Source organism: Trachurus japonicus, unplaced genomic scaffold (genome assembly GCF_045865225.1).
Source record: "Trachurus japonicus isolate A0001 unplaced genomic scaffold, Traja_1.0 AP030013.1".
Lineage (NCBI taxonomy): Eukaryota > Metazoa > Chordata > Actinopteri > Carangiformes > Carangidae > Trachurus > Trachurus japonicus.
This window is the reverse complement of record NW_028220146.1, coordinates 8218-16516: the sequence shown is the minus strand read 5'-3', so window position 1 is coordinate 16516 and position 8299 is coordinate 8218. Positions and strand designations below refer to the sequence as shown.

Here is an 8299-nt window from a genome sequence, read left to right as displayed (position 1 = left end):
CCCACATAGCAAAAGGAGTCCGCCGCGGACCCGCCGCGGATGTAGCGCGGCTTCCGGAACGGACCCGCGAAACGGACCCGTATCGGAGTCCACTTGCTCTCTGTGACGGATCCGCAACGAAGGCGGATCGCGGACCCGTCCTGGATCCGCGCTGCATCCGGTCCGCATCCGCGATTTAAATCATACCTCCGCGGCGGGTCCGTTCAGGGCCCGCAAATCCGTCGCGGATCCGCAACAGACTCATAATAACCCTCTGGCCCGGATCCGTTTGGGACCCGCAACGGACTTATAAATTACCTCTGGCCCGGGTCCGTTCGGGACACGCAAATCCGCCGCGGATCCGAAACGGACGCAAAAAAAACCTCTGGCCGGGTCCGTTTTGGACCCGTTCATCATTTTCAAAATCTCCATAAAATAGCTTAAACTAAAACTATAACTATGCCTAGCCTAGACTTCTACACCAAGCTTAAATCTGCATTGCCTTGCATTTTTAACCCAACACTATTGTCAATATACAGAAAAGGTTGAAGTCAAGACATCAATTAACTGTACAAAATGAGGCTACAACTTCAATGAAATGTGAAGCTAAAATATCAGAAAATGAATAACTGGTGAACGACAAGAAGTTCAATACAAATATTGTTTATTCTTTTAAAGTACATGCTACTGGGGTTCTCGCGTGGATGGAGGCGGGACACGTCTCCTCGCTGCACAATCTGCCGCAAGGTGGATGGCGTGTTTGGTCACCTCGTCATCTGTGGCTGACCTGTCACTGTATTTTTTCTTACAGCACCTGTAATCAAACAGACAGATATATAGGGAGTCAAGGTCATACCATGTTTAATTTCGAGCAAAAAGAAAAAAAGACATCAAACGTTAAAAAAAACAAAAAAAACAGCTGATCGCTTATGTGACAGGGTGAGGGTAAATAAACACAGCTGATGTGAGCGCAGACCTGTCAAAATGCCCTGTCCTGCGTCAGGTGTAACTTAATATGAACGTGGCTCAAAGCGCCTCTCACGGTGACCAAGCTCAGATAAATACATTGGATCAGCTGTAGTTTATCACGTGTCCTCCCGCATAAAGCCGCAATATACCGGAGCTCCTAAAAAAAACAAAAAAAAAACGCTACGTGCGGTGGAGCTAAAAACAGCTGAGTTCTCCTCTACTACAGCTGAACAGCCGACATGTGGTCAAGACGTACAGAGACCTGTCACAGTGTCACCTAAACTTCAACCTCAGACTGTCTGCTTCTCAGATGATCACACAGGGAGAGCATGAATGTGTGATGAGTTGTGTTACAGAGTCCTGTATCAATGTTTAGGCTTATTCGTCAGTGCTTTATGTTGTCATGATAATTAATAGGCCTATATGCTGAGAAATAAGATTGTAAATAAAACAAATCCTACAGGGAAGACCAATTTATGTTTAACGAATCAAATATTGTTTTGGTCATAGTAACTGATAATAAATAGGCTATGTTTAATTCTCTCTTTCACACTTTGAGAGTTTGCGGTGCTGACGAATGTAGTCCGGTTAGTTGGCTGGGGTCACGAAAATAAAGCGTTTTACTTCTCAAAACAATATGCGTTCAAAAGAGTGATACATTTGCATCACAAAACCGTTGTCCACAAAAAAGTCTGACCTCACAATCGCTTGCTGCTATTTTCTCTCCCTCCGTATCACTGCGCGCTGCCGCCTCTAGACGGCTGTGCGCATTTCCATCAGCTGTTTCATGGAGTTTATTGCTCGGATAGTTCACGTAAACATATCTGATTATGACACAAGTGATGAAGCCATCCCTTGTTTTAGCACAGAGCCAAGGGGAGACCTTTATGAACCTGATGTGATGCTGACCTCATCAGATGGAGTTAGAACGGGCAGACACAGAGAGGAGGGACAGGGAAGCAACAAGCTGAAGTTAGACCACAGCTGCAGCTGTGACAGACAGGGTGACCGGGTGATGATCAGTAATGCAGCGCAGTCCGTGATGGAAGATCAGCCGGACAAATGTACACACTATCAGGACGATTATTTTTTCTTGCCGTTATAAAAATAGCGAGCCTACACACCAGCCACGTCCACTCTGTTAGCTGGCTCAGCTGACCGGTGGTCAGATGGTGGTTAGATCTTCACATGTTGAACAAAGTGCATCCAAACGCCAGGCTAAAGAAAGAGCGAGGATCCTCTGACAGCTGCAGGTGAGCTACACGTCAGCTGGCTGCAGAGGAGTGCTGTTCTTTTTTTTTTTTTCCAGCAGCACCATCCTTGGAGGTGATGCACGCTGTCTGTATATTTGTTGGTCTGATCTTCCACCATGGACTGCGCTGCAACGATCACTCTTCTCTGCTCTAACCTCTTTCCTACAGTCTATGGAACTCCATCTGATGAGGTTCAGCATCACATCAGGTTCATAAAGCTCTCCCTTTAGCTCTGTGCTAAAACAAGGGTATAGATAGATATCAAAAGACCCGAACTATCCCTTTAATGAAAAATAAACACACACTTTGATATTAAGAGCACTACCATATTATCCTACAACTTAGCTGACTGTAAAGTAATTACAATGAGTAGATGTTTTAAAGTTTATATAAAATACGAAAGATAACATCTCAACATACTAAACCTAAGTAATACTTACCACATACTCTCAATAGATTCTCCGGGTCCTCATTCAGGTAAACGCAGAGGGTCTTTAGGACGCATTCTCTTCCCAGATCCACGTCATCATCCTACGGCAGAAAAGCAGAGGAGAAGTTGTGTTGTTTGAGTTCATGTCTGTGAAAATTCTCATTTGTCCTGGTAAAAGGCATTTTTGTCTTGAGAATATATTTACTTCATCCATTGGTGCAATGATGCCCCCTATTTCTTTTTCATTACTGAGTAATTGTTTAAAAATAATATACATAAATGAAAAAAAAACAATAAACTCAGAAAACAACAACTGATTTAGTAATACTCACCACTACTGCAGAGCCTTTGACACAGCACCCTGAGACATGTCAAATATTGCACAGCAACTGAACACCCTTTACACTGCCACATTCACTAGAGAAAGAAAGACAAATGGAAATTGGTTTAGTTTGTGGTGCCATATTATTTTGTGTTGTAATGAAGACTGATTATTAGACATATCTCTCCAAAATAGTTTCAACAAAAAAAATGAACATTAGAATCTTAAAGGCAATAGGACTTGCAGTAATTATCTTTACTCACAATATTAAAAAAGGAATAATATCATAAAAGAAGGCCAGACAACAAATGTAGCCTACAGGGACATCGATCTGCATCACCTGTTACAACAGAGCTGCGCAAAAGAGAAAAAGTGATCGCCCCCGAGAGCATTGTAATCATATCAGTTAACAAGCGTTGGTTATCATCAGTCAGAAAAAAAATTCAAAATGTGCATCCCGAAAACCAACAAAAGCAATTGAATAGTAGGCTAATACTCACCACTACACAGCAGCACCCAGAGACATGTCAAATATTGGCATAGCTGGAGGATTATCTGCACAGTAAAAATAGAAAAAATGTTGAAAAAAAGTCAAGTATGTGGGTGTGTAGACAACATAAACTCAAGGCAGGACATAGAAGACACAAAATAGCTAACTTTAGTTGACTTAAGCTTAGCAAAAATGACAGCCCTCACTATTTTTAAAAAAAAGTTTAAAAAAAAAGAAAAGCTGTGTGCCCGCCCCTCCTCCCCAGCGAATTAAACATAGCCTATTTATGACCAAAACAATATCTGATTATATTTGATTCATTAAACACAAATTATTGGTCTTTCCTGCTTGATTTACAATTTTATCTTGTTTCTCAGCATATATTAATCATCATAAAGCACTGACAAGCTTAAACATTAATATTGCCAGTGTGCATGGCATGTGTGAGTGTGTTTGTACTGCTGCTGTAACTTGTGAATTTCCCCTTCGTGGGATGAATAAAGGCAGAGGGAGCGCTGTTGTACTGTATATCAGCACGGGTGTGCGGCCTCGTGCCTACGACCGAATCACACCCGTGCTGATATACAGTACAACAGCGCCGTTAGCCGCTCGGCTAGCGAAAAGTCACGGAGAATTACGACATGAGGAGCAAAGAGAGGCTTAAAAAAGTCATTCTAAACTCCGTAACGTTGGAGTTGGTTGCCCTCTTCATAAACATTACGGTGTTTTTTATTTTTTAAATAAAAGCCGAGCGGCTAACTAGCCGGCTAACTAGCCGTTAACGGCTAGTTAGTTTTAAAGAAAAGAAAATAATTATTTAAAAAAAAAACACCGTAATGTGTATGAAGAGGGCGACTCGTAATTACTGGGAGTCGGAACACCGGGCATAGCCTACTTAAATCGAGGAAATGGGAGGTCGAGGTCGGAGAAATAGCAGCTAAGTTACATAAGTTAACGCTAGCATAGGCTAACGTTACACAGCATAACAGCTGCGATACATTAAAACAGATAACCATAACGTTACCAAATAACAATGTGTGTTTTTTTTAGTCACACAACCACAACATATTCTCCCGAAATTGCTATCCCATTTTAAAACAAAATAGCTACAGACGTGCATCATCACATCTCAGCTAGAAGCTAACCTAGCCTGTTGCACAAAACTACAAAAGTTCTAACAGTGCTAATATCAAACAACGTCATTACAAGCATTAATATACATGACGATTAAAAACACAAAGGCCAATGTTTAACGTTACTGTGAATGTCGCAATACATCAATAAATCAATAAACTTACTAGAGGCTTCAGCACAACCGTGTCCCAGCAAAGAAAGATGACTCCTCTAGTCTCGGCTCGGTGTGGACTACTGTGTTCGACCGTTACAGTAAAGGCGCGTCCGTGTCCACACGTCCGACACGGGTCCGTTCGGGATCCGCTGTTTGACGGTAGAATAACGGCTCTGCCTGGAGGCGGGGCTGATCCTCCAGGCGGCGGCCAAACGAATGTGACAGTCACGCGGGTTTGGTGACTTGAATGCGGATCCGCGTCGGAGTCTCCTGCTGTGTGGGAAGGTAAGACTTTATTCTGGAGCAGGTGTTCCTGCCAACTTTTGTTTTAAAGTAACATTGCGGAGTTTTTCGGCCTTAAAATAATGTTTCCAGATTCATTGCAATGGTCGAAAAATGGTTAATAGGATGAATGGTGCTGCCACTGCAGCCTGAGCGGGGTCGCATCGGCTGAAACTGCATGGTGTAACTTCCCTGCATGGGTACGAAACACCCCCCCCCCCCCCCCCCGCGTCGAGGGAGAGACGTGGTGGGTAAAAGCCAAACGGTTCCCCTCCGGTCGTCGTCGCCGTCGCCGCCAATGTTGCTTTAAATCTTTCGTGCAAGCCATTTACAGCCAAGCTTGGAGTAGGCTACTGTGTTTACAATCAGCTTTCAGTACAGGTATTCCTTAGAAATATAAAGTATGTGGGCCCTGAGGCAACATACTTTATATAACGTTTATAGAGTTATAATATATAAAATATATAGCCTTTGTAAAAATCATATAGGTAAATTGCAACAATTTCATATAGGCCTGATTTCATTGAAGTTGTAGAACATTACATACAGTATATCCACCACAAAGTCTGTCAGTAGGCTATATGTTGATATTTGTTAACAGACCACTTTGTCTCAGTATGGGGAGATGGAAACAAAAAATAATTTGAAATGAATTGTATCTTGTTCTTAGAAACTTGTGTTTATATAAATTGAATATAGGCTCTCAACATGCTATATAAAAATGAACCATATTTTTTAATAGTACCTATTATAGATGGATAGTTCATCTTCATTATATATCATATAGGCCTATATCTTCATGAAAACTATCTATCTATCTATCTATCTATCTATCTATCTATCTATCTATCTATCTATCTATCTATCTATCTATCTATCTATCTATCTATCTATCTTTCTTTCTTTCTTTCTTTCTTTCTTTCTTTCTTTCTTTCTTTCTTTCTTTCTTTCTTTCAAAGTGCTGAAGTAAACATTAAGCCTGTTCACGTGCCCTTTCTACTCAAGGTAAACGTGCGTTGAGCAGTGCGCAGGCGCTAAAACCTTTACGCCCACTTTCTCCAAAGAGGAACCGGGCGCACAACTTTTTGACAAGGAGTGGCTGCTCCTGTTTCTCGTTTCAAGCATAGACGATCTTTTCCCTGAAAGAGAAGAGGGCACGTGCGGAAGAGGCGGTGCTCACCGTGACTCCCCACGGCCACGCCCCCCCCTGCTCCGTCACGTTTCCTCTCCCTCCCCTCCCTCTCTCTCGCCACAGATTGTGCTTCTTTGCTGAAAGCCAAAATATCGGCGGAGATTGGCTGGGACTCAGTGAATGTAGGTCAGGAGCTGCTTGTGCAAACATGAGCATCGTAAAATAGCTCCAATGCGCCTAAAAACCCGCGGTGTCTTTTCAGAGAGCAGTGAAAAGACCACCGCCTGTTGCTGGCAGTGCACACAGAGGATTAGATTTAGGTTGGGTGGGATGTTTGTATCACATTTTCTTTCATACTAAGGTAGCAGCAGAGTTGAGGAGGAGGGAGAGAAAAAAAAAAGGAAAAGAAAAACTCCTCATCACATCCTTTCCAACTTGTGGGGAATTGTGCTAAGAGGTCATGACGTCCTCCGTGATATTAAACCCATCACCTGCTCTGGATTTCAGCACCATTCGTTCGCCATAGCTGTCTAATAATAGAGCCTTTCCTTGACATTGCTCCCAGAGAGTATTTTCTTTTTAACACAGTCTTTAATCTATCTATCCTCCCCCCCAACATGGCGTTTTAAGACACACACAGAAAAAAAAAAAAAAAAAAAGCCCCGATCCCTTTCATAAACACAATGCTACTGTACTTTTGTGCATCCAGCCCAGTTGCTAGGTGACGTCAGATTAAAAATTTGCATAAAAAACACAAGAACCTCATACAAAGGAGTGGATGATGCATTGTATAGTTGAATAGTTTTGAACCAAGGCTTGGCTCAAACTATTACAACAATGCATCGTTATCTAGCAGTGAATGAGGTTTAAGCTCCACCTCAGTCAGCTACAACACTAAATAACTGATCTGAAAGTATAATATATCAGTGACAGAGGACATCTAATACCAAAAGTATCATCAAATATATTATATTAAATCCCAGGCTTCTCTCAATCTCTCTCTCTCTATATATATAATCTTTCCATGCAGTCACACCCAGTTTTTTGGCATCAGATATAATCCTTACAGTGACTCAACAGTTCTGGCAGGTCGGTCTCTTGGGTCACACACAGAGATGTAAATTAGCATGCACATGCTGCAATGTAATGTATTTGTGCTTCAGCTTCAAAATCATTTACATTTACATTTAGACATTATTTTAAAATGATATGATGAAGCTAAACGCAGACTGTTATGGCTTTTTCTTGTGGTACTGTATCAAAATCCGCTACTACTGTATCCTGCAGGAATGGTTAAGTGTTCATACATGAATTAAAAAAAAAAGTTTTATTTAAATAAAAAAATCAGTTACATCCTCATCATGTGGTAGAAAAGCATTTGCTCCCATTCCTGGTGCAGTTCTATCCAAAAACTACTTGAGCTGCACGTGACGTTGTTTAAGTACAAACTAAAGGAGCATTCTCAAAAACATCACTGAAAATATAATCTATGAATTTAAAAACTATGAAAATATTAACTTGAATATCCTCCACACATTATGGCTCTTACACAGACAGTACATAATCATGACACATCGATTAATACATGGGGAGACACCTTAATCTTTATTAATCCTTTTAAAACCCAATAACTATAAATAGATTTATACTGTCCCACATGATAAACTCAGTATTGCTAAACATTAATCTGTCAGAATGGTATCTAATCAACACTTAACATCACATTTAGGTTAAATAAATAATAGTTGATGATAATATTGAAACAAACAATAAGTAGCATAGTGTTAAATGTTTGTTCCACCTGTTCCTGTGATTTCATTTCAACACAATATTGTTGTATTGTTAAGAGTACACTAAAGTATATTGACTAGAGTGAAGACAGTTTGTTTAAGTGTATCTTAATCCACCTGCCCCGAGACCCCCACGATGAGAATCCGTGAGGCAGAATCCTCAAACAACCTCAGTCCTGAACCTGAAACACATGTCACATTAGATGTAATGAGTGAGTGAGCGGCGCCTCCTGGTGGTTGTAATGAACTGTGCAGCTGATTTCCACTGGAGCCGAAAGACATGTTCATTGTATTCAACAAAGATTCAGATTATTTTAGACATTAGGAATTATTTAGGACGTGCAGGTTTTTTTTTGTGCTGTTT

General features: G+C 41.1%; 1 long non-coding RNA gene across 1 annotated transcript; it reads right to left on the bottom strand.

Annotated features, from left to right (window-relative positions):
- Window positions 1-666: 666 nt before the first annotated feature.
- LOC146960763 (uncharacterized) lies at window positions 667-4923 on the bottom strand. Its single transcript, XR_015035369.1, has 5 exons — window positions 4742-4923; window positions 3454-3508; window positions 2964-3048; window positions 2642-2732; window positions 667-793 (listed from the first exon to the last, which is right to left on the bottom strand). It is a non-coding gene; the product is annotated as an uncharacterized LOC146960763 (long non-coding RNA).
- Between the last annotated feature and the right edge of the window lie 3376 nt (window positions 4924-8299).